The sequence below is a fragment of the Camarhynchus parvulus genome, chromosome 12 (assembly GCF_901933205.1).
Source record: "Camarhynchus parvulus chromosome 12, STF_HiC, whole genome shotgun sequence".
Classification (NCBI taxonomy): Eukaryota; Metazoa; Chordata; class Aves; order Passeriformes; family Thraupidae; genus Camarhynchus; species Camarhynchus parvulus.
This window is the reverse complement of record NC_044582.1, coordinates 15,577,707-15,602,496: the sequence shown is the minus strand read 5'-3', so window position 1 is coordinate 15,602,496 and position 24,790 is coordinate 15,577,707. Positions and strand designations below refer to the sequence as shown.

General features: G+C 46.6%; 1 protein-coding gene across 5 annotated transcripts in view; it reads left to right on the top strand.

Moving 5' to 3' along the window:
• Positions 1 to 4,599: 4,599 nt before the first annotated feature.
• FRMD4B (FERM domain containing 4B) overlaps positions 4,600 to 24,790 on the top strand; it is a 124,455-nt gene continuing 104,264 nt past the window's right edge. Inside the window, exon 1 of one of the 5 annotated variants that reach the window (XM_030956394.1) lies at positions 4,600 to 4,641. The gene's annotated coding sequence lies outside the window, so the exon portion shown is untranslated. Of the gene's footprint in view, positions 4,965 to 5,115; positions 5,190 to 24,790 lie in introns of those variants that run through there. The other 4 variants (XM_030956389.1, XM_030956393.1, XM_030956391.1 and 1 more) reach the window with 4 other exon arrangements.

Below are 24,790 nucleotides of genomic sequence, written 5' to 3'. Positions count from 1 at the left end.
GGAAAAATATTTGTCTCTTTCTGCGGAGCTTGTCTGCAGTGTCTGAGCTCAGCTCAATTCTGTGCGTAGGAGACAGGATCTCATTTGCAATACAAACAGACAAAATGGGGAGATGGAACAGGTTATGGAGAGCTCAAAGAATGGAGGTGCAGGGTGATGGCGTGGGTAAAGCTCAGGCTCAGTTAATTTCTATAGAATCACAGAAAGGTTTGGTTGGAATGGAGCTGAAAGATCCACTCATTCCCCCACCTGCCCTGGGCAGGGACACCTTTCTCGAGACCAGGATGCTCAGAGCTCCATCCAGCCTGCTCTTGACATTTTAGGTCCTTAATTTTAGACCCTTAAAGTTGGGTAGAGGCCAGAAAAGACCATCACCAGTCTCTCTGTAACATGGGAGACTAAAACTGGCAGTGGGACCTCGGGTGTGTCAGACTTGCCGGAGAGAGCAAATTACCAGGACTAATGGTGTTTACAGTCATTACCAATTCTAATTGCCTTTATAGTATTTGAGAAGAATATCTGTGAACAGAGCCACATTTAAATGAAAAAGAAGGATTGTGCAGCAGTATTTAAGAGGTTTACTGTTGGACATAATTAATTAAACATGTAATAGGGTTGCTAATGTATTTAATACCTTAGAATGACATCAATGTACCTAAATTTAAGGCAAAGGATAACTCAAAAATTAATTTAATATATTGAATTTATAATAATTTAATATATGTGAGTTTGACCAAGGAGTTTTTTAAAGCACCAAAAGGAAACAATCAGGAAAATGTGGTTAATTATTGTGGACAATACACAAAAACCTACACCTGAAAACAGAGCAGGAGTTGTATAATGGTGCAGACATAGAGGAAGACACTTCAGCTGTGCCAGGCTCTGTAAACCTGGCTGGTGCAAATATCAGGAGTGCACTGGTGCCCCAGTGAAGGCTGAGATTAAGCATCTCACAAATGTGTTTGCTGAATTTGGACCTTGGACTTGAATCAGGACATCTGAAGTTGGCTTTACAAAGAGCTTCTCAGGACTTGGAGCTGCTGGTGTATTTTTATAACACCACTTTGTGTGCTTTGGCAGTTAAGGTAAATGACATCATTTTACTCTATCTTTCTGCATTTTGTTTACCTCATTTCCTGTTCCAAAAATACACAAATTTGACTACTCCGTGATACGAATCTGAAAACAGAGAAAAGCCAGCAACCCCTTGTCTCCTACAATGTTCACTTAAACCACATCACACCCCACAAACAGATTCTGCTTGCAGAAGGTCGTGATGAGGAACAGACCCAAGGATATTTTGGAGAGGCAGAGGAAATCCCCTCCCATCCTTCCTGCTTTCCTTTAATCTCCTTTTGTTCTGGAGGGAGGGTTTGCTCAGGAGTGACCAGGCTGTCATCCTCACTGAGCTCTGTACAGCCACCTGAAGCTCTGGCTCCAGTCCTGGGGGCAGACCAATGGGAAAGTGAAATGTGTAAAACTAACACTTCACTGACCAGCTCAGCAGACCTGTTCTGAAAGGCAGGGTGGAAAAAACCTTATAACTGGAAAAATGTCTTTGATTAGGGCATCCAAATTTTTAATTAGGTTTGAACAGCTTTTAGTATCTTCACATTCTGGTTTAGGTTTGTAATACAGCAGGTGGCTTGTGGCATTCCTGGAGCTCCTGTGAGGTGGCTGTGGGAATTTGGAGTTGAGCACAGTCTACCTTGAATTGTTTCTAACATGTTTTGTGCCCAAACTGTAAAGGTTTATGAATGTATTTGAAATGCCACCACTTGGATCCCATATCCCATCCAAGCTGTTTGCTCTCATCCTCTTCTGGAGGTTTGTGCTCCACCTCAGCACAGCTCCAGCACATGAGTGCTCATCTTGGTGTTATAAAATCAGCCAGCTTAGCTCTGAAATCAGCAATAAAAGCATTTGGAGCTAAGCAGGATGATTTTGTCTGCGAGTATATTCTGCTTTTTCAGTTGGGCTGCAAAGAGGGGCCTCCAGTCATGGCAAGTGGTTTATTGCTGGAGTGATTATCATCTTCTTCCAGCTCCAGAGGAACCTGAAAGATTATTTTTGGTGTCAGCAAACAGTAATTCTTCCTCCTACATCCTCCAAAAACTGGGTACCTGCTGGTTGAATGTTGGCTGTGCAGAGGCCATGAAATACAGCAAGTTTGTGCCTCACCATTCCTCGAGTGATTCCTCACTTTAGGATCTGTGTATGTCAGTGCCAGGCTACATAAACAGCTTGTCTTTACTTTTTTGTCTCCCAGAAGAATGCTGTGATGGGTTGGACTAGCTGTTCATTTAGCCTGGCATTGCACTGTTCATCCTAAATAATAAATGATACCCACTCTGGCAGTTTGTACAGATTAGCAGCAGTGGAGGATCTCAGCAGAGAGGCAAAGTACCTTTTAAAACATTCATATTCCTTCCTTGCTGTAAAGGGATTCTGGAAAGAGGTATGGGCAGAGCTGGCTCTGCCTTTCACATAAGGAAGGTAGCATGAATTCAGCCATTTTTCCCAATCTGACTCATGTCCACAGCCTTTAGAGATTTACTTAGGGAGTTGATATCCAAAAAAAAAATGTTTCAGGGCTAGGAATGCAGGGATTCTGTTTCAGACTGCAAACCCTCAGGAAACAGACACATACATGTGTTGACTAATTGTGCTGCACAGCATCCAGTCTCTGGAGTTTTGAACTCTGTAAATAGCTGTTGGACAAGGAAGGCAAAAAGGACTTTGTTGCTGAGTCTTACTTTGAGTTCTGCTCCCCATTACGGACCAGAAGTGGAATTTCTCACCAGACCTGAGGCATCTGTTGTGAGCTGTGGTCTGAGCTGGCTGGGTTGAGAGTAGAAGAAATTCTCTGTGCCTTGCTGTGAGACCCCAGGAAAACCCCATCTTCAGGTTTCTCTCTCTCAGTCCTTCATGTCTCTCCTCTCTGCTCCTGAGGGCAAGAGCTGTTGTGGGTTTGTCAGACACCTCCCACAGTGAGATCTTGGTGTGGGTTGGTGTCTCAGGGTCAAGTGCAAAGCCAGCAGAGGTCACTCAGCTGGAGAATTTTGCCCTGCATTCCTTCATCAATCACACTGGAAGGTCTCCTCTGCTGTTGAGCACTGCTATCACTCATTTTCTGCAGGTACTTTGTTCAGGTGCTGCAGCAGTATTTTCTACAAGCTCTTGATTTTATTATAATGCAGCTATAAACCAGATAAAGAGCGTTTATTTCAGCCACTATAAATATTGGCTGACCTTTTCTGCTCAGAGGAAGCTTGCTCCTCTGCCTCTAGATTTTGATTTAGGATTATTTGTGGAGGGCAAATGGATGCATACATCACATCAAAATATCTGTCAGTGTAATTTCCCCTAATGAAGTATTAGATGCAGGAAGGAGGGGATGGCTGAGGTAGTGGGCAGTGATTTCTTGTGATATAGAACAATCTTTTTAGGGATATTGCATAGTAGTTTTTCATCTTCTGCAGTACAGAGCCCACTGGGAGTTGGTGGTTGATGGTAGCTGGAAATCAGATAGAGATGAGACTACTGATACAGAGGTATACATAGCTAAAATAATCTGTTTGGTATTTCTAGGGAGAAGATAAACTTTCTATCACATGAATGTGCAGGAAACTTGTAGTAAAACAGACAGAAGGGAGCTGCAATGTGCAGAAAATACAGGAGAAAGCTGTCTGTGGTGATATACAGTACCTGATGACCTAAAGCTGTTCTTGCATTGCTCTTGCCTTATGCCGGTTTGGAGCAGAAGAGCCAAACGTTGTCACCTTCCTGGCAGTGAGAAACACCTGGGATCACTTCTCAGTGCCCAAACCACAACCCCAGGGGAGCTTAAGGGGAGGAAACCCCCAGAAAAGTCAGCAGCAAAACCCAGGCATTGGGGCCCTGGGGTGCTGGCAGTGATGAGGGAGGGAGAGGCAAGAGAACGAGCATCATTAGCATGATTGATGCAGAGGGTAGCAGCAGAGCACGGAGAGATCATTGCTGTAAAATGGCATGGGGGAGACACAGCCAGGGAATGCTGTGCCGTGGAGATGGAGATGAATGCAAAATACCTTCGAGAGTCAAGCTGTGTTTATTGCTCTGCTTTCAGAAAAGCACCAGGTAGTCTGGCACTGCAGTCTGTAGATGTGATAAATAGGAAGACCCTGTGTTTCTGGGCTAATAACAATTATTTGATATAATTCGATTGCCATGAAAAAAAAATTCTCGTTTTCCTAGGAGGCTATTGTAAGCCTCTTAATTTTGGTCAAATGAATGAACAAAGACTTGTGTGATTTCTCCAAGAACAGTAGAATACTCATTCATTGCAAAATGTTAGAGTGAATTTCTTTGCTACACAAGTGCTGTTTTAGCTGCAGTGATTTGTTTTGTGGCATATACAGAACTCGCTGTGCTGCTGTTTATTGCAAACGGCGAGCCTGGTTTATAGCACGGCTTGCCAGCACCTCCAGTCGATCCGACACCCCCCAAACAATAGCCAGGCTGCGATTCATTACTTTAGGCAGCTCATTTCCATATGGTAATTAGGAGCCCGTTTGTAACATACCAGCATGGGTATTCCTGAACTCATCTTATTGTTCTGCTTCACATCGCGAGGATGACAAAGGCTCCTTACGAGCAGAGGTAGCCGCGTTTAGGCAAATCCAGCCCTTTAGCACTGCCCTGGAGAAACCACCATCCATCACCTCGGAGGACATGACACACGGCTTGTGTCGGTATTGTGGCTTGCGGCTGGGAGCACAACAAAGGCAGGGGAGGATCCACGGCGGCTCGGGGGGAGCTTTCCCAGGGAATTGCCGCTGCTGACCACTCGTGTTTGCGGCGAGCGGGGCTGCACCATCCCTCCCCGTGCGGGCTCCTGCTGAAGTTGAGGACCGGGATGCTCTAACTTGTGTCCCCTCTGCTGTCCCCTGCGCTGGGCGGAGGCGGCTGCGGCGCTCCGAGGGGTGAGAGCGGGGGGCACAGGGCCACCCGGCGGGCGGGCAGCGCTGCCCTGCCCGGGGCGGAGCTGCCCCTGCCCTGCCCTGCCCGGGGGGCAGCGGGGCCGGCGCTAAGCCCTGCCCCGCCGGGCGGGCGCTGCGGGTGGATGCGCGGGCAGCGGCGGCGGGGCCGGGCTGGGCTCGGCCGGCAGCCCCCGCCCGGGCTGCCCGCAGCGAGGAGCCCCCGCCAAGGTAAGGCCGGGAAGGGCGGTGCAGGAATACCCATGCAGGAATACCCATGCCGGCATTGTTCTCCGAGCGGGATGCGGGTCCGGCGGGGAGGGATGGATGGATGGATGGATGGGGAGCGATGTGTCAGGGTCTCAGCATCCCCGTGCGGACCGCCCGGTTCAAGTTCGGGCTCTGGAGGAGCTCGGCACCGCCAGGGAAAGCCAAGCCCGAGTCTCTAGGGGAGGGTGGAATTCCCCACAGGATGCTGTGATGGGCTGAGAATCGCCGAGGGGAGCTGCTCTCGCTGAGGCGATGACCGGCGCTTGGCTGTGGGGGCTGAGAGCATCCCCAGCCTCTCTCACTGTGCCAGGCAGCACAGACACAGCGGTCTGGACATCTGCCCCTTCATTGCTCTGGAGAAAGGAGTCGAGCGGCGCCGGGCTCAGCACAGGGTCCGCCAGGGATGCGGGCAGGCAGTCGGACAGAAATCGCTGCCTGCGGGACGAGGAAGCCTTTCCTCTGCCTTTGTCACACTTGTTTCCCTGCCCGGCTTGGCCTCGCGTTCTCCCTCTTGCCCAGAACAGCCCCTTTCCCAGTATTGTTCTCCGTGTGCTTCCTCTCGCCTCCTTCTTCCGCCCGCGGGTTCTCTGCAGACCCGATACCCTGACAGGCATCTTCCCTCTCCCCTACGGCATTTAAAGTCCAGATCTACCTACTTTGAGAAAATTATCTTTTTTTTTTTCCTTGAGTGTTTAAATTTGACTTGCATTCCATGGATTTGAGCTAAATTGAAATTAACTCCCCTTAGGTCCTGCTGCATAACAAGGATGAGATTTCTGGCTGCCTGGCACTTGATATCAGTTTCAATTATACTGAGCACTGTGTGCTTTCAGGACTGGGCTTTCTAACCTATCATTGCTGTGATATAGAATAAGGTAATACTTTACCTCTGACCTCACTGCTGCCTTTTTTTATATAGATGGGACTAGGTGGGTCCTTAGCTAAATGAGCACAGCCCTGCTGAATGCAGCTGAAAACTGGAAATGTTGAACACATCACTCTTGGAAACAAGTTTGAGAGTGCCAGGGGGTGAGATGCAGGGAGAGAGCAGGTTAGGAGCTTGTTAGAACAGCATATCCAACAGGGTCCAGCCCTCACCTTCTGTGCTGTGCTGGTTTTCAGGCACAGATCCATAGGAAAGTATTTGTGTCTCTGCTGGAGCAGGGCAGAGCACAGCTGCTGCCAGGGGGGCTGTTGATTTTTCCTTTAGGGGATTGTGTTCTTTAAGCACTGCCTTTATTTAGAGTTTTGCCTAATGGGAAGCAAAGAGCAGCTGAGCTCATTCTTGTAACTTTTGCTGGACTCCCAATAGCTGCAGAGAAGTAGTGAAGGCTTTAATCAATTTTTACTTGGCTATAACTTGGGAAATCTTTGAGCAGCCTCAGGGGCACTGGCTGGAGAGCTGGGGAGGACTGCAGTGCTTTAGTTATGCCTGCCTCATACAGAGGTAGGAAGATATGTTTAGAAAAATGTATGTATTTTCATTTTTTAAAAATTACTTTCTTGGAGCTGCCCCTTTTCCTCCTTTTGAAGAGCTTATTTGCAGAAGTTACCAGCGCTTGCCTTGGAAAGATTTATCTTTCCTGCCACAGCATGGACTTCAAGGATTGGTCTGTTTTACAGGGAGATTCATCTTGCTGATTCCCTTGGACTTGCATGGGTGCAGCCACATCAAACTTGATCCTTTTAGTTTGATTCTGCTGTACTGAGCATGTGAAAACCTTTGTTAAGAGTTTGCTTCTCAGCCCATTAGAAAGATGCATGTCATAGTCCAAAGAAGTTGTACAGAAACCTTTCCATGTGTTAACAAGCCCTGGCATTCCATAATCATGAAAACACGACAGGAGTGAACGGATTACTGAGGTCTGAGATGCAGGTGACCATTTTTCCTGTGGTTTCCTGTGGGAATGCTGGGGTTGTGCTCTCTGAAGCTGGGTGTTTTCTGGGCAGTGAGATGAAATTGCTGTAGAGATCCCCAGAGTAAAGGTTGTAAATGCATCTCAGCTACAGAAATCTAGAGGGCTCTTTCCCAGGCTTTGTGCTACAACATAAAAAACCAGAACTCCACACACCACCTATGACTGATTTTTCAATGTGTGTTATCTGGCTCAGTCTTGTGACCGTGTGGAAGTGAAGTGTGGTGTGAGGAGACTCCTGTGAGTGTGGCTTTGTCACCACTGTGGGACTCTGCTGATGTGGCCATGGCTGGGCATTCTTGGTTTAGGCAATTCTGCTCGTAGTTTCTGGTAATTAAAGCAACAGAAGGTAAAAAAGGAGGCCCACTGCAGGGCTCACATGATTCTGAAAAGGCTCTTGCATATTTTCTGTTTCCTATTTTCTTCCTCCAATGCTTCTTAGCATTGAGTGAATGGCAGGGAGGAGGGAGGGAAGGACCTGGATAAATGGAGTATTCTGGGATCCATGAACTCTGTTCGTGCCTGTTGCACCTTCCCAGGGAAGTGGTGGGCCAATGTGTCAAATCCATTTGCAAGCAGTAGTGTAAATTAAAGCTGGGGGATAAGCAGGTTAGAAGGTTAATGAGATGTCTGAACTTAATTGATTTTCCATACAAATTGGCTATAATGTCTTTTGTTTGCTTTTTTTCCCCTCCCAGGATGCTGTGTTACAGCAGTTACAGGAATATGAAGAGTAGCAAAAAGGGAGGGGGGAGTCGTGGCTGTTTGGAAACCAAGGAAACCTTGGTTGTACTCCCCAGAGTGGGCTGATGTGTGATTTTGGGCACAGGAAGGTGGCTCTGAATTAGCACCCTGCACTCCTGTGTCTTCTGGGATTGGGCACCATGGGCTTGGTGATCACTGAGCCTTGCACAGCAGAGTGCCCTGGCTGAGGGGCAGAGCTGCTCAATCCCAGGGCTCAGAGAACACTTGTATTTAGATATGGTGTTGCACAGGCCAGCCTGGGAAAACCAGTAGGAGAGGAGTTATGATTTGTGTTAAATGATTCCTGGAGCCATAATTCGTGTTAAATGATTTCTGGGTCCTGAGGTTGTCAGGTGGCATCTCCAGGAGGGTGGCACCACTTTCTATAAGCCTGGCCTGGCTGTGATATCCAGAGGAACAAAGCTGAAGGGGATGTTGACTTTATTCATCTGACTTAACAATGAGATCATGCTCAGGCCACTAATTTTTGGACTTTTCTGTGTAGATTTTCATTCCTATTTGAGTTAGTGGTTGGAGCCAGTCCAGTTCCATGGGTGAGAGGGGCTGAGATCCTTCCTGCTCCCTTGGCTCCTGGACAGGGCGGGTGCTGCCCAGAGCCCCCTGCACTCTGTGCTGGTTTCAGGGACAGGTCCAGCTCAGGAGCAGCACCAGGCTCTGTCTGAGGTCTGAGCTGGGTGGCACAGCCAGCCCAGAGGAGTGGCTCACCAGGACAGGAGCCAGCTTTGGTCACCCCTTCCAGGGGTGCCATGGACAAGGAAAGGCATTGTGTGTTTTGTTGTGTGACAATACAATTCACAGCTCTTCTTGAGTTTGTTTGCTGTGAGAACCATGTGGTTAAATCACATTTCAGACCTTTTCCTCTTGGATTATATACCAAAACATAACGAATAAAATAGCAAATTCTCTAAGGGGCTAATACTGTGTTTTGACTCCTGTTGTGTTTATTTCAAACTGGATTATCACAGTGGAACAGTTTTAGTGCTTAACGTGGAAACTGATTGCAGAGTGACTGTGAAGAGTTGCCTGCAGACAGCAGCTTTCAAAAAACAGCTGTATTTTGATTTAAGGGTTTCTGAGCAGCTGAGGACAGCTGCAGAGCACACCCCACTGCAAGGGAGATAAAGGAAGATCAAGGTTTTTAGACCACCATATCATCACTAGGAGGATTCCTGATGGGAGGCTTGGGCTTGGCACCTTGACATTTGTAATCAGGCTTCAGATAAACCAGCACATGCCATATGCTGCAAGATTGGGCAATACTTAAAACTATTTGCTGAGAATGACTCAGTCAAGAGTGGAGGGCAGGAAATAGGTCACTGGACATCCTTTACATCCTTATCTTGTGTATGTCACCAGTAGTGACAATGTGTGACAGTGCTTGCTTGTAGGAACAACTCCTTGGCCAGTTTGGAGCTGCATATCTTATTTTTTGAACAGGCTGAGCAATTTGCCTCCAATGTAATGTTGAAAACCCAGGGGCAAAGCTGCTATTGTTTGGTTGCAGCCATTTCAAAGCACTAAGCTTTCTTCTTGCCCCAAGTCATAATGCATCAGCAATGGTTAACAGTTCTGTGCTTAAATGATATAGGTTAGAGAAAGGAGGGATTTTTGTTTTCTTTGGCTATTTAAAGCAACACACCAAACATTTAAACCATAATTCCTTCAGAATTCTAGTAATTTTTGAAAAACATAGAGTGCGCATTGAATACATGCAAACTGTAATTTGGGTCCTTTGTTTTCTGTGTAGACTATTTACAGGGCAGTGTCAGGAAAGGAAATTCTTTCATGTGATGGCCTCTTTGCTGAGAGCCTAAACTCTCAGTAGGTCAGCTGTCTGTAGAGCTGACAAGAACTACAGATTCTCTGCAGTTGTCAAAACTTCAGTGCAGGAGAAGGGGGATGCTGAAAGGGTAGAAGAAAATACAGTTCTACTGGGGTTATCTGTCAATTTAACAAGCTATTATAGAAACTATTGTCCCAGAGTGTTTGCCAAGATGCCCCAGAATCAAATGTATGAAGGCCTGAACCAGCCAGGTCCTTCATTCCTCTGCTAGGACAGGAGTGATCACTGCTACACTCCTCAAGTTTGAAGTTGAACTTTTTCAGACCCTTTAAGTATGTGTTGGGGTGGTGTGGTGGAGTTATTGAGCCAAAATAATAATTTCAGCTGTTACTTGTTGGCCTTGGAGAATGCAGGTGATCAATTACTGCAGTTCTTGATCAGCAGTGATCAGTCCCAGTGGTCACAGCCGGGGCAGGCTCTGCTGTGTGGCCGTGCCTTCCGTGGGAGATGGGCATGTAAAACCCTTTAATATATGTAAGAAATGTAGCCCTACAGTTTTTCTCATGCTAATGTCTGAGCTATCTTTAGTTCCTTTGAAAGAGAGTTCCATAGGCTGGTTAATCTCCCTGTATATAAATCTCTTTCATACAATTAATCCTTTATTTTTTTCAGATCCCAGTGTAGCGGAGAGATGGTTTAGAAACAAATCCATTTACCTTGTGTTGCATTGGAAACAAACCCAGTGTACTTGAGAGCAGAAACAAAGCACCTACACAGACACATTTTTCTGCATGGTCTTGGTTATTATTGCTGTGTGGTGTCAGAATAAAAGATCTCATAGAACATTTCTGTCTGCAAAGAACTTCCCAAAAAAGAGATTGCTTTCAGGGCTTTCAGTCCTGAAAATTCCTATGGAGAATCAAGAAACAAAAAGAGCAAAATTGACAAAATCTTCACCCTCATGAAGTGAATGGAAATCTTAAAACCAGAATTTGGCCTGGAGTTTTAAAGAAGTACCTCACTGGAATACTATATTTAATGTGCTTTTGGAGATATGAAATTGCAGTTTTACTGAAATACCATTTGCCAGGTGTTCCAGCTTTATGAATAAATGATCTGGCTGATTTCCCCCCCTCTTTGAAGTGAAGGATAAGATTAAGAAACAGATGCCTGGAATATCCAATTATTTTTAACTAGTATGTTAAACAGATCAGCAGAAGTTGGACATCCCTTCTCTTCTTTCCCAGCCAGTCCTAGAAGCACTTGGAGAGGCATTAGAAGTATTTGGGGACAGAGACCACTTTGTCTAGTTTAGAAAGAAGCCTGAAAGTAATAAAAATATTCAGTGGATATTTTTGGGGGGGTGTTTTCACTGTAGTCAGCCTGTCTTGGCCCTGAGGATGCGACACACAACACAAGAGCAGGAGTTGTTGCTTTGTAGTCAGAACCTGTGGGATAATTTTGCCTGGTCATGCTCATTGCACTCTGTGCTTGGGTTCAATGTAAGGGTGATAGCTATCGTGGGTGGATGCTTTGGAACAGAAGGAAAACTCAGGTTGGAACGATGGAGAAGGGTCTAGACAAACAGGAGGAAAGGAGAGGAGAGCAGCTGGGTGTAGCATTCACATTCTCTGAAAAAATCCCTTTGTCCAGGATTTTTCTCCTGGGAAGCTGAGAAGCCTCAGAGAAAAGGAAAACCATTCTTATTTCATTTGCTTCTCCTGTGTTGTGCTCCTTTGGATTGTTTACAGATGGTTTACCCACAGGTGATTGTTTCCTTGGTTTCTGGTGTGAATTGTTTTGACTCATTAGCCAACTGGGGCCAAGCTGTGTCAAGACTGGAAAAAGTCATGAGTTTTCATTATTATCTTTTTAGCACTGAGTAAGTATCTTGTCTGTATTTCTTTAGTACAGTTTAGTATAATATTCTTTAATACAATATAGTATTATAAAGTAATAAATTAGCCTTCTGAGAACATGGGGTCAGGTACATCATTCCTGCCTTTGTTGGGGCATTTCCCTGCAAATACAGTAGCCAGGCAGAGTCATTGTTATGGACTGGGCATGGCACAGAAGGAGGCTGCCCTCCGAAATGCAGCCTTGGGCTGAGACCACAGCACGCTGAGGGGTTTTGTGTGACAGAATTCCTCTGGAGGCCTTGCACTGCTGGATGTGTAGGTTATGGGAACACAGGTCCTGCATCCGTCTCCACAGTCCTGCTTGGATGTTATGGAAAGCAGATGAACACATCTGGTAGCTGTTGTGCAAGGGGCTGGGTCCAACCAGGGAAGAAAGCCGTTCTTGTAAAGTGTCTTATATCTCAAAAGAGGGGGAGAAAAAAGTAGGGGTGTGCATGTTTAAGATTAAACATTGACATGCTCTATCATGGTGTTTGTTTCTGAAGGTGATAATGATGGAAAAATGTGTGTCTGGAGTTTAGGAGAATCTCCAGGCTGTCTCTAGTGCATGGAGAGTGCTTCCTACTTTCTTCTCACACTTTATCCCTACTCTGTCTTAGTTTAGACTTCTGCTCCTCGTTTAGAAAACAAACTGCAAACCCCTCTGGATTGCAGATCCAGCAATTTAAGCATATTTAACTCCCCAGACACCGAGTTCCCTCTTGTGCATAATACCAAGGAAGTGTCTTTGTTTGCAGGAATGCTGCCTGACAGCAGGGCCTGGCTAAAAGCAAATTTTAAATGACCAAAATCTTAATAAACTCTCTCAGTAACATGACTACACCACACAGGATAGCTGCACATGGAGCAGAACTGAGAAGCGTGGGAACTGGGATGTGCTGCAGTAGGAATCCTTCTAATGGGGACCATATTCCTCAATTTTATGGTAAAATAGACCAAGTGTTTCAAATTGCTTGTTTCTCCTCCACTGTCAAAAAAGCTTAGCAGAGAGCTCACAGAATCTAACATTTTAGCAGCTCAAACACAACTGGCATTGATTGTAAGCATCCTTGTTAGTGGGTTGGAGAGATGTGTATGTATTGTGTAGCTAATGCAGATTCTGAATGCCTGGACTTGGTTCATCCTCCTTGCTTCCAAAAAAAATTTTTTTAAACCAAGGCAACAGAATTTCTTCTAACTTTGCTGTTGTATCAAACACCTTGAAAATCAGTTGCATCTTTTTCTGACTTAATGGTCTGTACTGTTGTGCAGAAGAGAAAGTTTGGAGAAGTAACATTTCCTAAACCCCTCTCCAGCCCCACCTGATTTTCTTACATGGGAGGCAGAAATGGGAAGCTCCAAGGAGGTGTCTGCTTGGCAGCCTTGAGGCTGATGCATTATCTGGCACAGAGTTATGTGCTTATCTGTCAGTATTTCCCAGTGCTGACCATGTGAGCCTGCCTCTCTTGGCAGCAGCAGAACTCCTTTGCTGTGTTTTTGCCTTCACTGCACTCACAAGAAAATCACTGTGAGTATCTGCTGGAAATGAGAGAGGAGTCATCTAATGATGGGTTTCCATGAATCACAGGGTGAAATGAAGTTGAGGTGTAATTATGTTGTGCTAGTTTGGGGCATTCAGGAGACACCAGGAAACTTGGGCAGCTGTTCCTGTAGGTAATGGCATGAACCTGATAAACTGAACAAGCCTTGACTCTGGTGTGTTTATGCCTTAGATGATCCCTGATTGTCACTGGGGAAGGAGAGGACACCATGGTCTTCTTCGAGTCAGCCTGACAGTGCAGGGAGGGAGGAGAGGAGGGTGTGCATGCTGGGAGTTACTGGGATGATAGAAGAGCTTGCTTCTCCTGTGCAACCCTTGCTCTCACCTTTAAGAGTTTTAGTGATCACTACTTTAGTACCACACTCAGGAGTGTTGGTGCTGGATGCACTAGGAGTGATCTTTAGGGACAGAGATTTCTTGATTGTCCATCCCTAGTCAAGGGAGGATGTGGGTCAAAGCCACATGGTGGGTTTGGAAGGGAGAAGGGTCTTTGCTGTGTGTGTATAAATCCATCTTTAACCCTGTCTTGGAGTACATTGAAGGTTTCTTGCTGTCTGGAGTTAACTTGGCTGCAGACTTGGTTCTTTCCACTTTAGACACAGGGGAGCTGGTGTTTAGACTAATTTTAACCTCCTCATTTTCAGCCTGAACTTCTTTTTTCTACCCAGTGTGTGCAGCTTTGGTGCTTAATGACAGAAAGTTCTGTTAGCAGTGCATTAACATCTTGTCTTTCAGTAGTTACACCCTGTCAGAGCATCACATGCCTGTTGGGGCAAGCTACACCTCTTCTCCCTGCCTGAGAAATCCCTTTCCCTGCTCCAAACTCCTCCATAATACTCGATTGGAGCCTGGGCTTTGCAGCAGCTGAGACACAAATGTTTATTCAGATAGATTTGAGTGTGTCATCCTTGCTCTCCTCTCCAGCAGAGCTGTGTGGGATGTCAGTGGCACCAGGAGTCAGACTCCAGCTTGCTGTAGCAGTTGTTGTCTCCAGCTCTGCTGTTGGAGCACAGAGTGGCAGGCTGTGCTGTGTGCCAGACTGTGTGTCTGCCACTTCCTCTGCACAGCTCTGCTTGTTTGGCTTTGTTTTTGCATACTGGTGGTGCTCTGTAGCCCTGGCCTCCTAAAATAAATTGTGGTGGAAGGAAAAAAAAAAAGAAAGAAGACAACAAAACCCAATGGAGTGAGAAGAGCCATGGGTGGGACTGAGCTGGGGAGGGCAGGCAGAGGAGGGAGCAAAGCAGGCAGGGTTCAGTGGGGAGCAGCAGGGTGGAAATGCTCCAGGGAATGAAGTGCCTGGCCCTGCACCCTCAGGAACTCACCCAGGGAGCCCAGGTGAGTGAGAGGTAACCTGAGATTCCAGTCTGGCCATTGCTGTGCTGAGTGGATGCAGTCCTGCTGCAGGCTTGGGGAGAAGAGAGGTGTTTGCTTTTATGGCTGTTTGTATCAGCAAAGAAAGATGTGTCATTCCTTGCCCTTACTTGTGCAGAAACAGGAGGATGAGCTTGGGAGATGTGCTCTGTTCCCTCAGCTGTGGAAGCTGCAGGGAGAGATGTGGCTGCCCAGGGTGGGAGGCTGCAGCCTGGGACTGGGCTCCTGAGAGTTTACCAGCACAACTCCTGCATGAGGAGTCTTCCAGAGATGTGCCTTACAAAGGTTGCAGGCTCAAACCTCTGCTTTGAGGTGCCAGAAGTTGCATTTAATTTTTTTTTAATGTGTCAATAATTTCTAAGTTGCCCTCCAGCCTTTTAAATCTTGGATGCTTGGAGTCCCTGACTAACTGAGGTGTGTGGCCTAGCCAGGTGTGTTGTAACAGCTAATCTTAAACGTTTAACAGTGGCCATACTTTACTCAGTGGTGGAGCAGGTAAGTGCCCTCAATGCACAGCAGGGAGGTGGGAGGAAGGTCAGAGACTACAGCCTGACCCAGCTGTGCTGTCCCCACAGCTGCCCAGCTGCAGAGCAGTGGAATCTGGCCCAGATTTTAGGTATGAGCTCCCCTTTACCCACATGGGTTTGTATCCTCAGGCTGCCGAGTGGGGCTGTGCAGAATTGCCAGGAGTCAAGAGGAAATGGCCAATAAGCTATTTGCAAAAATGTAGATCCCGGTTGCTTTCTCACAGGATTAGTCTTGAAATCGGGAGGAGATGTAGCCCAAGGTGTGAACTCCAGTCGTTCCCATTTAGAACCCCTGGTGGGTCTGACAGCATCTGCTGGAGGTGCCACTGCCTGTGCTGGGGGGATGTTCCTGCAGCAGCCTGTTCACCCTACTGAAAGAAACAGTCAAATAGGTTGTTTTACACAATTAACTGGGGAGAATAAGGTGAAAATGGGATATTTGTTTCCTCTGAGCATCCTACAGGACAGCAGGGCATAGGGTGTATTTTACACCTATGTGTGCTTGTGCAGTATTTGGTACTAAAGGGCTGTCAGTGCTGCTGCACCAGAGTGCCAAGATCATCCTGTGGTTAAAATGGATTTTCCTGGCTGTTTATCACTTGTGCCTGTCACCTCCCTCTGCAAAACTTGTCAGGGTAAAAGCACCACTCTGGGTACCATGTGAAGCAGTGCTGAGCCTCAGGAGGTGCCAGGTCTGTGCTGCAGGTTGGTGCTGTGTGAGAGCTCTGGATGGAGGGGAGGGGGGGTCTCAGCCCGGCATCATCTCCAGCTGTTCCACCCAGTGCTTCCCAGTCCTGGAGCCAGCAAACCACAGGGCCTCTCCCAAGCCTGGGGAGGGGGTTCAGGGCTGCTGCACCTCCCAGAGCAGCCAGGAGTGGAAATTCCTGTTGTAGAGAAAAAGATGTCTGATAACACTCTAGGTACTGCTCTGCCCAAAGCAGCTGTTAATGCTTTTGGAAAAGAATGAAAGGTTTGGGAGGAGGAGGAGGAGGTGGTGTCTGATGAGGAAGTTGGTAGTAGATGAATGATAATGCCTGTGTGTAGTCTGCTTTCTTCCTCTGGGGCTAGAACAGGTGGAAGATTTGCTTTCAGCAGCAGTGCCCATCACCTCAGGCTGGAGAGACTTTTCATGTCCCATTCAGTCTCTGACAGCCCTGGCTCTTGGCAGGTTTTGTCTGGGTTCTGGAGCTCTCAGGGTCAGTCCTGATGCTGGTTATCATATTGATTTAGAATCATTTACTCCCCCGAAAAAAAAAAGGAAAGGCCTTTGTAATTAGCTCATCTTAATTCTGGGGTGTTCTTTTTGTATCCTGAGAAACTCTGCAAGTTTGCAAGCCTTACCTTGGATTGTGAAATGTCAGAGGTGGTCCCAAGGCTTCTGACTTTGAATTCAGAGGTTAATTCTGCATGGAATATGAAAGATATTTGTGCATAGGGAGCAAAATCATGGAAAATTAAAAACAAAGCAAAACCTTTTTGAGGAGTTGAAAAGATCTGCTTGAAATGTTCCCTTAGTTTTGCGGTCTCTTACGTGAGCAGGTTCTTGTAGCTTGTGTAGTAACTCAGAGTAAGTGAGTTTAAGGGCTGCAGTTCTGAGTCGAGGGGCTCTTCACAGCACAGGCTGGGGCTGCAGATGAACATCAAAGAAAGAGGGGTTTGCACAGGGCAGTGCAGAAAACCCACGACAAAAGTTGGATGGGGCAGAGCTGCAGGCAGGAGAGCTCCTTGGTATGGGGTGAGGAGTGATAGCACAGGGAGCTGAGGAAGCAGGTCCAAGCCAGCTGTGGTGGAGAATTTGTAGATAAAAATCCCTGCCAGGCCCCAGGATGGCCTGAAAAAAACCCCATGGTTTTGGCTTGGAAAGCCAGCAGGGTGTTCAGGGCAGAGCAGAGGCTTTGAGGCGGATTAATCTTGGCCCAGCCACACTGATCCAAGGGGGGAATTTTTGTAGTGTTAATGCAATTCCTCAACATTAGCATCTCTGTCCTAATGAGTGTCTTGGGCTGTAAGAAATATATTTGTATTTGTAACAGTGTCCATGTGTCACTTAGCTTCTGGGCTATGGTGACTTTCTTTTGGTTGAAACTGGGATTTTTTTGTGCCTAAGCAGGATGTTGGGTAATGCATAACACCTTACCCTGGTGGAAGGAAGGATTCCAAGGGATTTATTGATGGTGCTTTGTGCCCTTCTCAAGGACAAAAGGTTTTCAAAGTTTTGCATTTGCCTTTTCACTGGGCAATTATTTCAAGCCAGCAATTTCTCTGCAGCTGTGACACCCATGTCCAAAGGGAGGATGGGGAAAGACAGGAAGAAAAATTTAATTAAATTCAAATTCACCACTCTCCAGTAGATTCTCAGGACTAATATGACACTAATACAACATTAGCAATGGCTTCATTACCACAAACCATTGCTTTTTTTCATGCAGGATACTTTTTTTTTTACCTGTAAGAACCTTCTGGCATGGTTACAACTCCCCTTTTGTCTAAATAATACAGTTTAGAGCAACCATTTACTGGGATAAATGTGTTCACTGGGGGAGATTAATGATATTGATTAACAGAGCACAAAATCAGTTGTGTCTTTGGCTTTGGTGAAAACCAGCAGCAAGGCCATAGCTGTGCTTCCAGACATGAGAATCCAAACTGTTTGTGGGAGCTGGGCAGGAATGTGCTGCTGGTATTTACCCCAGTTTTGAAGAAGACACTTAGCAGAGCAATGTGCTCTGCATGCTCACCATTCCTCTGGGAAACTCTGCATTTAAAGGAAACCTCAAGCAAATAGTTGGAAGTCCAGGAGGGCTTCAGAGGAACAGCACATCCTCCAGATTTTAGGGAGGGCAACTCATCCTCACACATTCAGTTGTGCCTTGCAAGCTCTGTCCCAGCTCATGCTGCTACCTGGGTGGTTACAGTAATCCTCTTTATTTCATTTTAATGTCTGTGTGAGTACCTGATACTCAGAATGGGATTAGGAGAGGCGAATTGCTGCTGAATTGGTAATAACAGAAAGCAAACCTGTCTGACAGCACCTGCCCTGTGATCTTCAGAGAGCAGGTAAAAGGAGCCTTAATTAACTTTTTGCCGGGGTGGGGTGGTGTTTTTGAGAGGAATTCATTTGAGAAAGTTACAGCATGAATTATTGTTGCCCGAGTTAGAACAGCCTAATGAATTGCCAGAAATTATCCCCTAGCCTATAGGGAATGCTGTGTTTGAGGAAAAAAAGCTGTGAGGATTGCTCCGGGCTGAAGGGAGGGAGCTGACTCAGAGAAACTTGTTAAAGGTAAAACAAGAGTGTGGTGATTCTCAGCTGTTGTCAAAACATTTCCAGAAGCTCTTTGCCCTGCTCCTGTTGGGTTTTTCTCCTGCTGTCTCCAGGAATCCCCTCCAAGCTGGTCAGAGGCTCTGGTGCAGGCAGGATGTGCCTGTCATGGTGGTACAGGTCCCAGGCCAGTTGCTCCACAAATATTTTATATTACTTGTGTCCTGGATTGCTGCACATCCCTTATTAACAGCTAGCTGGGTGATAGAAAGTGGGAAGCTGTTATAAAGCAGTGGATAATTCCTTAGTTTGGCACTAAATTGACTTTCTTCCCAAGATAAAGCCTTGACAGAGGGTTCTGTTGGTGCTGGAGAACCCAAATGGGGCTTTCCCTCTGTCAGGGCTGTGCTCAGCTTCAGTCCCTGCTCCAGGGCTGTGGATGGATGTGTCCCCTCAGCTGCTGCTCAGAGGGGTGAGCACACTGCCACCAGGGGATTTATGGTGAATATTAATGCATATAATCCAGCAGCTTGCTGGGAACAGGAGTGGGGTGGCTGGAGGGCAAGTGTGGGAGAGCCAAGATCCCTTGTTGAGAAGGATCTGGGCGGCTTTACCTGTGGGACAGAGCCAGGTGGAGAAACTCCTTCCAAAGGAATTGCTGTCCCAAAGCAAAGTACTCCTCTTCCCAGACAATAAAACCACAGGGGTTGTTTGAATGGGAGTAACAAGCGCCTTTAACTGGGTACAGTTGCCTGGGAGGGTTAACAGCTTTGTGATGTTTGTGATTTAGTGCCCCTGTGCTGCTGTTCACTACCATGAAATTCTTGTATTAAATGCCCTTTCAGCTTTGCCCCTGTGAAGGTGATGAAAGCTTTACACAAAATGTAAAGTCTCGAGTGAAGCCTGTAGGAATTATCTGAATAAATTGGTTTGTTTAATATCCATCTCCTGGCAGCACCAGCTCCTTCATGAGCTGATTTTCAAAAGTTCTGTGTGTTGGGATGGTTTTTCCCAAGAAGTTTTTTCTCATCTTGGTTTGAAACTGGCTTGTGTCCAGAAGTATCCAAGTGGCTTTGAGTCCTGGTAAAACTCCAGTTTATTCAGACCTTGCTCTGGAAAAGGCCAAATGTTGTCATGCCTTTATGCTTTGGAGGTGCAAGAATTTAATCATCTGTGTGTTTGGCTTGCTGGAGGAACAATCTGAATTGCTGAATTCAGGCAGGGGAGAAAAAAAATAGCTGTAACATAAACCAAACAGTATTTCTAAAGGCATGATGTCTTGACTGAATGGTTTTAATCAGCATAATTTGAATACTCTGTCATTGCTTAGCAAACAAAGCCCAAGTTGGCTCACAGAGCTATTGAACAACTAAAGCAGGCAATATCCCTGCCAGGGCATTCTTATCTTCCACTTTGATTCCTGTCTGTGCACACAAGAAGGATGAAATTGGTGCATGCACAGGAGGTGAGGGGAGCTCTCTGCATGAGCAGGGGGTGCTCATTTGGGATGCCTGCCCAGAAAGCAGCTGCCTGTCTGTGGAAGGGTTTGAGGCTCCACTTCTGGAAAATAGCCTTGGGCACCTTCTCGTTTTTGCTGTGCAGGTTATTTGGGTTTTATGCTGTGAGCAGGGAGTGAGCAGTCTGGTTTAAAACAACAGCTGGGCAGAAAGGTGCATCTTAAAGACCCAAGTTAAAAAGGAAAAGTTCTGCCATCAAGCTGGCTGTGTATGAGATGCGTGCAGTGCACACAACTTCTGCCCCTTGTTCTGAAGGGTGTTTCTGGGTAAAAACCTGTTTTCTGTGTCTGGCTGAAAGCCTGGGCTGCCCACATGGGCACTGCCAGGCAGTGCTGCCCCTGAGCTCACTCTTTCTGCAGCTCTCCTGCTTGCGAAGGATTAGATGGGAGCTGGCAAATCCTGGAGGTGTTTCCAGGAGTTTGGGCACGTGGCCTCCTCCATGGCTCTGAGCTGGCAGGCAAGCCTTGGCTTGCTTCTCCTGGGGGATCCCAGCACTCCTGAGGTGCTGGCAGCTCTTACCTGGCCTGGGGAGAAGGTGGCCATGGGATGGGTGCAGCTCCCAGATCAGCGTGTGGTAAAGCAGGAGGTTTGGGTGAATTGGTGCTGCATGAAATGAATGCAAATAGAGAAGGAGATGGAGGAGGAGGAATCCCCGTGGCTGTGGGGAGCTGACAGGCAGATACTTGTCCAGTGCTGCTCTGTAGCTGCAGACCTACTGATCTCAGTCCTCTCCTTCCACAAGGGGTGTAAATGCAGGCCCTGAGCCAGGATTTAACCTGAACTTTCTAACAATACCTCTCACTGCCTCACTTTAAAAGCAATTTCTCCTTTCTGCTGTTGGTGTGTCCCAGGTGAAGGTGCCCAGCTCACATGGGTGTGCAGGGATAACTGCACAGCTGCTCTCCAGGAACTCCCATAAATCCAGCTCTTTTTGCAGGTGGTTGTGCTGGTGGCACAGCCTGGTGTGTAGGGAGACTGTCATCTTCTGATGTCCCTGTATTTCTGAAAACTGACCACTAAATTCCTTGTGGTGTTCAATGGGGTGTTAATTCTCGAGGCTTTCCAGGCACATCGATGCTGTTGCGCAGGGATGTGTGCCAAGGTGTTCTCATTCAAGCTGTCTCTGAAATCTGACACTCTTTGGAGCTATCTGGCTTTCAGGGTTGCTCTGAACCAATGAACCTGGGCTGCTATTGAAATAAAAAGGTTGCTTCATCCAGAGATGTCTCTTAAAGAAAAAAAAAAAATCCAAACCAGCACCAAAATAAGCCCAGAACAAGTAATGCTGCTGCTTTGGGGGAGGAGAAATATGACAGAGCAGTGTCTGTGCCTTTGCTAAATTATACAGGGAGCAGGAAAACTGCTGTTTGCTGATGCTTCTCTGAGTTACAGCCACATTATCCTGGTGCTGCTGGGCATGGCGAGTGCAGCTCTGGGGATACAGATTCCTTAATGGCTCTGCTGTTCTGCAGTGATCCACTCTCTGGAAATCTTCCCCTTTATTTCACTTGCTGCATACAATCTCTGCTCTCAAGCCAACTTTCCCCTGCTTGTTTAAGGCTCTCTGTTTTGGAAACTGTCACAAGGTATTTTCAGATTAATCTTTCTCTCTTCTCCCCCTGCAGCCTCCTCATCCTCATCATGATGTGCTCTCTGGCTCTCTTTATGGCTGTTTTGCTTCCTACATTACTGAGACAAAGGAAAACCCACCTTCTGTAGGCTGGCTCCAGGCCAAGCCTGCCTTGCTTCAATTTAGTGTGGGCACTTGCCAGGAAGGAATCCCAAGTCAGAGTGTTTGAATTACCATGCTGCTGGCAGTGGCTGTAAAGGGAGGAGTGAGAAGGCACACAAAATGAGTTGATATTTTCATGTCTAGCTGTGTATTTACAGGATGTGAAACTTTATAGCCATGCAGTGGGAACCAGCAGGGGTATGTAAGATAGATTCTGCTGGCAGGCAAGAGCAGCAAGCACTGGTTTTCCCAAAAGGGTTTTGTTTTATAAGCATGTTTGTGGCACATGTTCTGCCCATGTCAGTGGATATGAAGAGCAGTGACATCTTGGCCCAGCAGCAGTGTCTCCATATTGCAGGGCATGTCCAAAAAAGCATTTCACAGGCTTTTCCTTCATTTAGGGTAGGGTAAGGAATAGAAGCAGCAGAGAAATGTTGCAGCTGTGTGTTTTGTTGAGTGGCTAGATGCGGGTTTGGGGACAGAAAGCTCATTAATGCTCTGATTTGTTGGTAATGGGGGTCCTTTGCTTGCACAGTAGGTAGGTCACTGTGGTAGGAAATGAGGAATATGATGGTGCTGTAGAAAATACAAATTGTATTTCTTGTTTTTATGGCGTCTTCTGATGTCTGTGGCCCTCTGCCTTGGGGATTTAACATTTCAGGACAGTCCCTTTTTCCTGGGGGTGTGTGCCAGGCCCATGTGGATGAGCAACCTGCCAGGCACCAGGTGCTGGCCACTCCTGCTCCCACAGGAGCTCCTGGGGACAGTGGGAATCCCCCCTGCTTTGGGCAGTTTGTGACATTCACCTGCTGCTGCACCTCCTCTCCAGCTCCTTGTGGCAGTGCTGCTTTCCTGCCCCTGATTTGCAAAGGGGTGAGTTTTTGTTTTCCCCTCCAAAGAGACCTCAGGAGGACTGGTTTGCCTGGGCTATCCCTGAAACATCCCTTGTTGAAAAGACACTGCCATGGGTGTTGCACCTCCCGCCACAACAACAGCTCCACGCGGTCGCTATAGGACACGAAAGAACACAAGTGCACACCACTGTTCTCAAGGTGAAGAAAAGAAGGAAGTTTATTTTCTGACTCCAACATTTATAGTTTTCTAAAAGTGACAGTGGATTGGAGGGTGACAGTGCCACCTCTCCAATGACACTGGACAAACCAACAGTCTGTCAACTTTCTCTTCCTCCATAAAGGAAAACAGTGGGGAACAAGTGTCACTAGGGTGACAGTGTGCCACCAAGGCCAGCAAGTGCCATTTCCTGCAGGATCCCTGCTCCTGGATCCCTGCAAGTGCCATTTCCTGCAGGATCCCTGCTCCTGGATCCCTGCAAGTGCCATTTCCTGCAGGATCCCTGCTCCTGATCCCTGCTTGCCTCAGCAGCAGCACAGGGAGCGAGCGCTGCCTCGCTCTTTGTTCCTGGGTTATTGGACCTGTCTGACAGCAGGGCTGGGATTTGCTCTGCCAGGATTTCTTCTGTCTGTTTAATAGGTGCTTGTGGCATCTAATAACCAAGCCCAGAATGAATTGCATGGGAAGGTGAGGCTGCAGGCAGGAGGTACATGAGCTTTCAGGGATCCCTGTCCCTGGGGACGTGTGTTCCTGAGTGCTGGGCTTGTTGATGGCACAACAGAGATGTAATTACAGGTCTGTTCTCTGTCACAGCTGTGTTGTCCTCTTGTACAGACCAGGCATAAATCTGGGGTTCCCAAGGGAAAATCTGAGTAATTATGTGTGTGTGTGTATTTTAGTGTTACCCATGTAAGCTAAAAGGAAGAATCTCCCACTTTCTGCTACCACATGTCAAGCTTTTCTTTTTCCCCCTGCTCCTTTGCCAGTAGATGTGGATTTTTTATATTTTAAATTACTCTTTCATCTCTACAGTTTGATATTCTGTATTTCTAAACTTTAAGAGGCTGCCTTTTTCTGAGTCAAACCAGCAGGATTTGTACTTTTTGCTCGTTGCATCTGCATGTCTCAGAAGTCAGCAAGTTATCTGATACCTTTTTTTCCCAAAAGGGTATTTTTCAAAAAAGGTCATGTAACAAAATTTCCTGCAGTAAAGATGGTTTTAAATAGAAGCCCCACTTGGAGCTACTGAACCTCAAAGCATAATGCCACCAAAGACTCTAAAATAAGGAGGTGGGGTGGGGTGTAAATCTCCATGGTAAATCACATAAAGCCAGAGTCCCTTGAGTATCTCTAATGCTATGTGATGGATGAGAATTTCCCAAAATAGACATTTGGATTTTTTTCCCTTTTGAAAGGACTTTGTCTCACCGTGCAATTGCTGACAGTGATGCATGAAAGCAATACAGGGAGTGAGCTCTTCTCTGGGTTCTCTTCCTCTGGCAGAGGAATGGGATAAACCCTGTGTTGGATTCACATGCCCTATTTCTCACTGGGGCAAACATTTAAAACGTTTGGGAGGGAGTATTGAGCTGACTGCAGCTATCTGGCTGTGCAGAGTACCTGGTTTGATTTCTGTCCCACTCAGGACAGAAAACGGAGATTGAGCTCAGAGCATCCCCTTCCCAAAGACTGCTCACAGGAGCATTGTACTGCAGTTCTATTTGTGTTACTCTAAATTGTGGCATACAGTTAAAAGCAAGAAATTAAAGCTACATTTAAATTTCTTTCTTTACATTTCTTTCTTTTCATTTCTTTACATTTCTTTCTTTTCATTTCTTTACGTTTCTTTCTTTTCATTTCTTTATACGTTCTCTCTTTTTCCTGTGCCTTTACTTTACAAGCTTTGCAGAGCCTTTGAGCTGTGTGGTTGGAAGTGCAGCAACATCAGGTCAGGCATCCCTGGGGATGGGGGAATTGCTTTTGGTCACCCAGCAAAGAATGTGTTAAAAATACCAGGATAGGCAGGACAGCAGCCAAGGCAAAGCACGATGGCTGGGTGCCTGCTAATGGCAAATAAACAGCTTGAACTCTGTGTCAAGTCCTAGAGAGGTTAAAGTGCCCAGTTTTTTAAGCTGTTCAACAAAGCCCTACTTGAGACAGCCCCTTGTCACAGTGTGTACCCTGAATTAGTGTCCCTTGGCTGTAAATGGTGTGGGAGTGTAAATTGAGGACTTGAGCCACCACAGTGTGAAAAATTAAAGTCATGGTCACTGACTGGAAAGTGGCCAGACAGGGGAGTGTGGGCCACAGCCTGGAGAACTCCAGATGGGGAGAACCAAAGCTGGCTGTCACCCATCAAACTTAGTTCAGAATCCAGA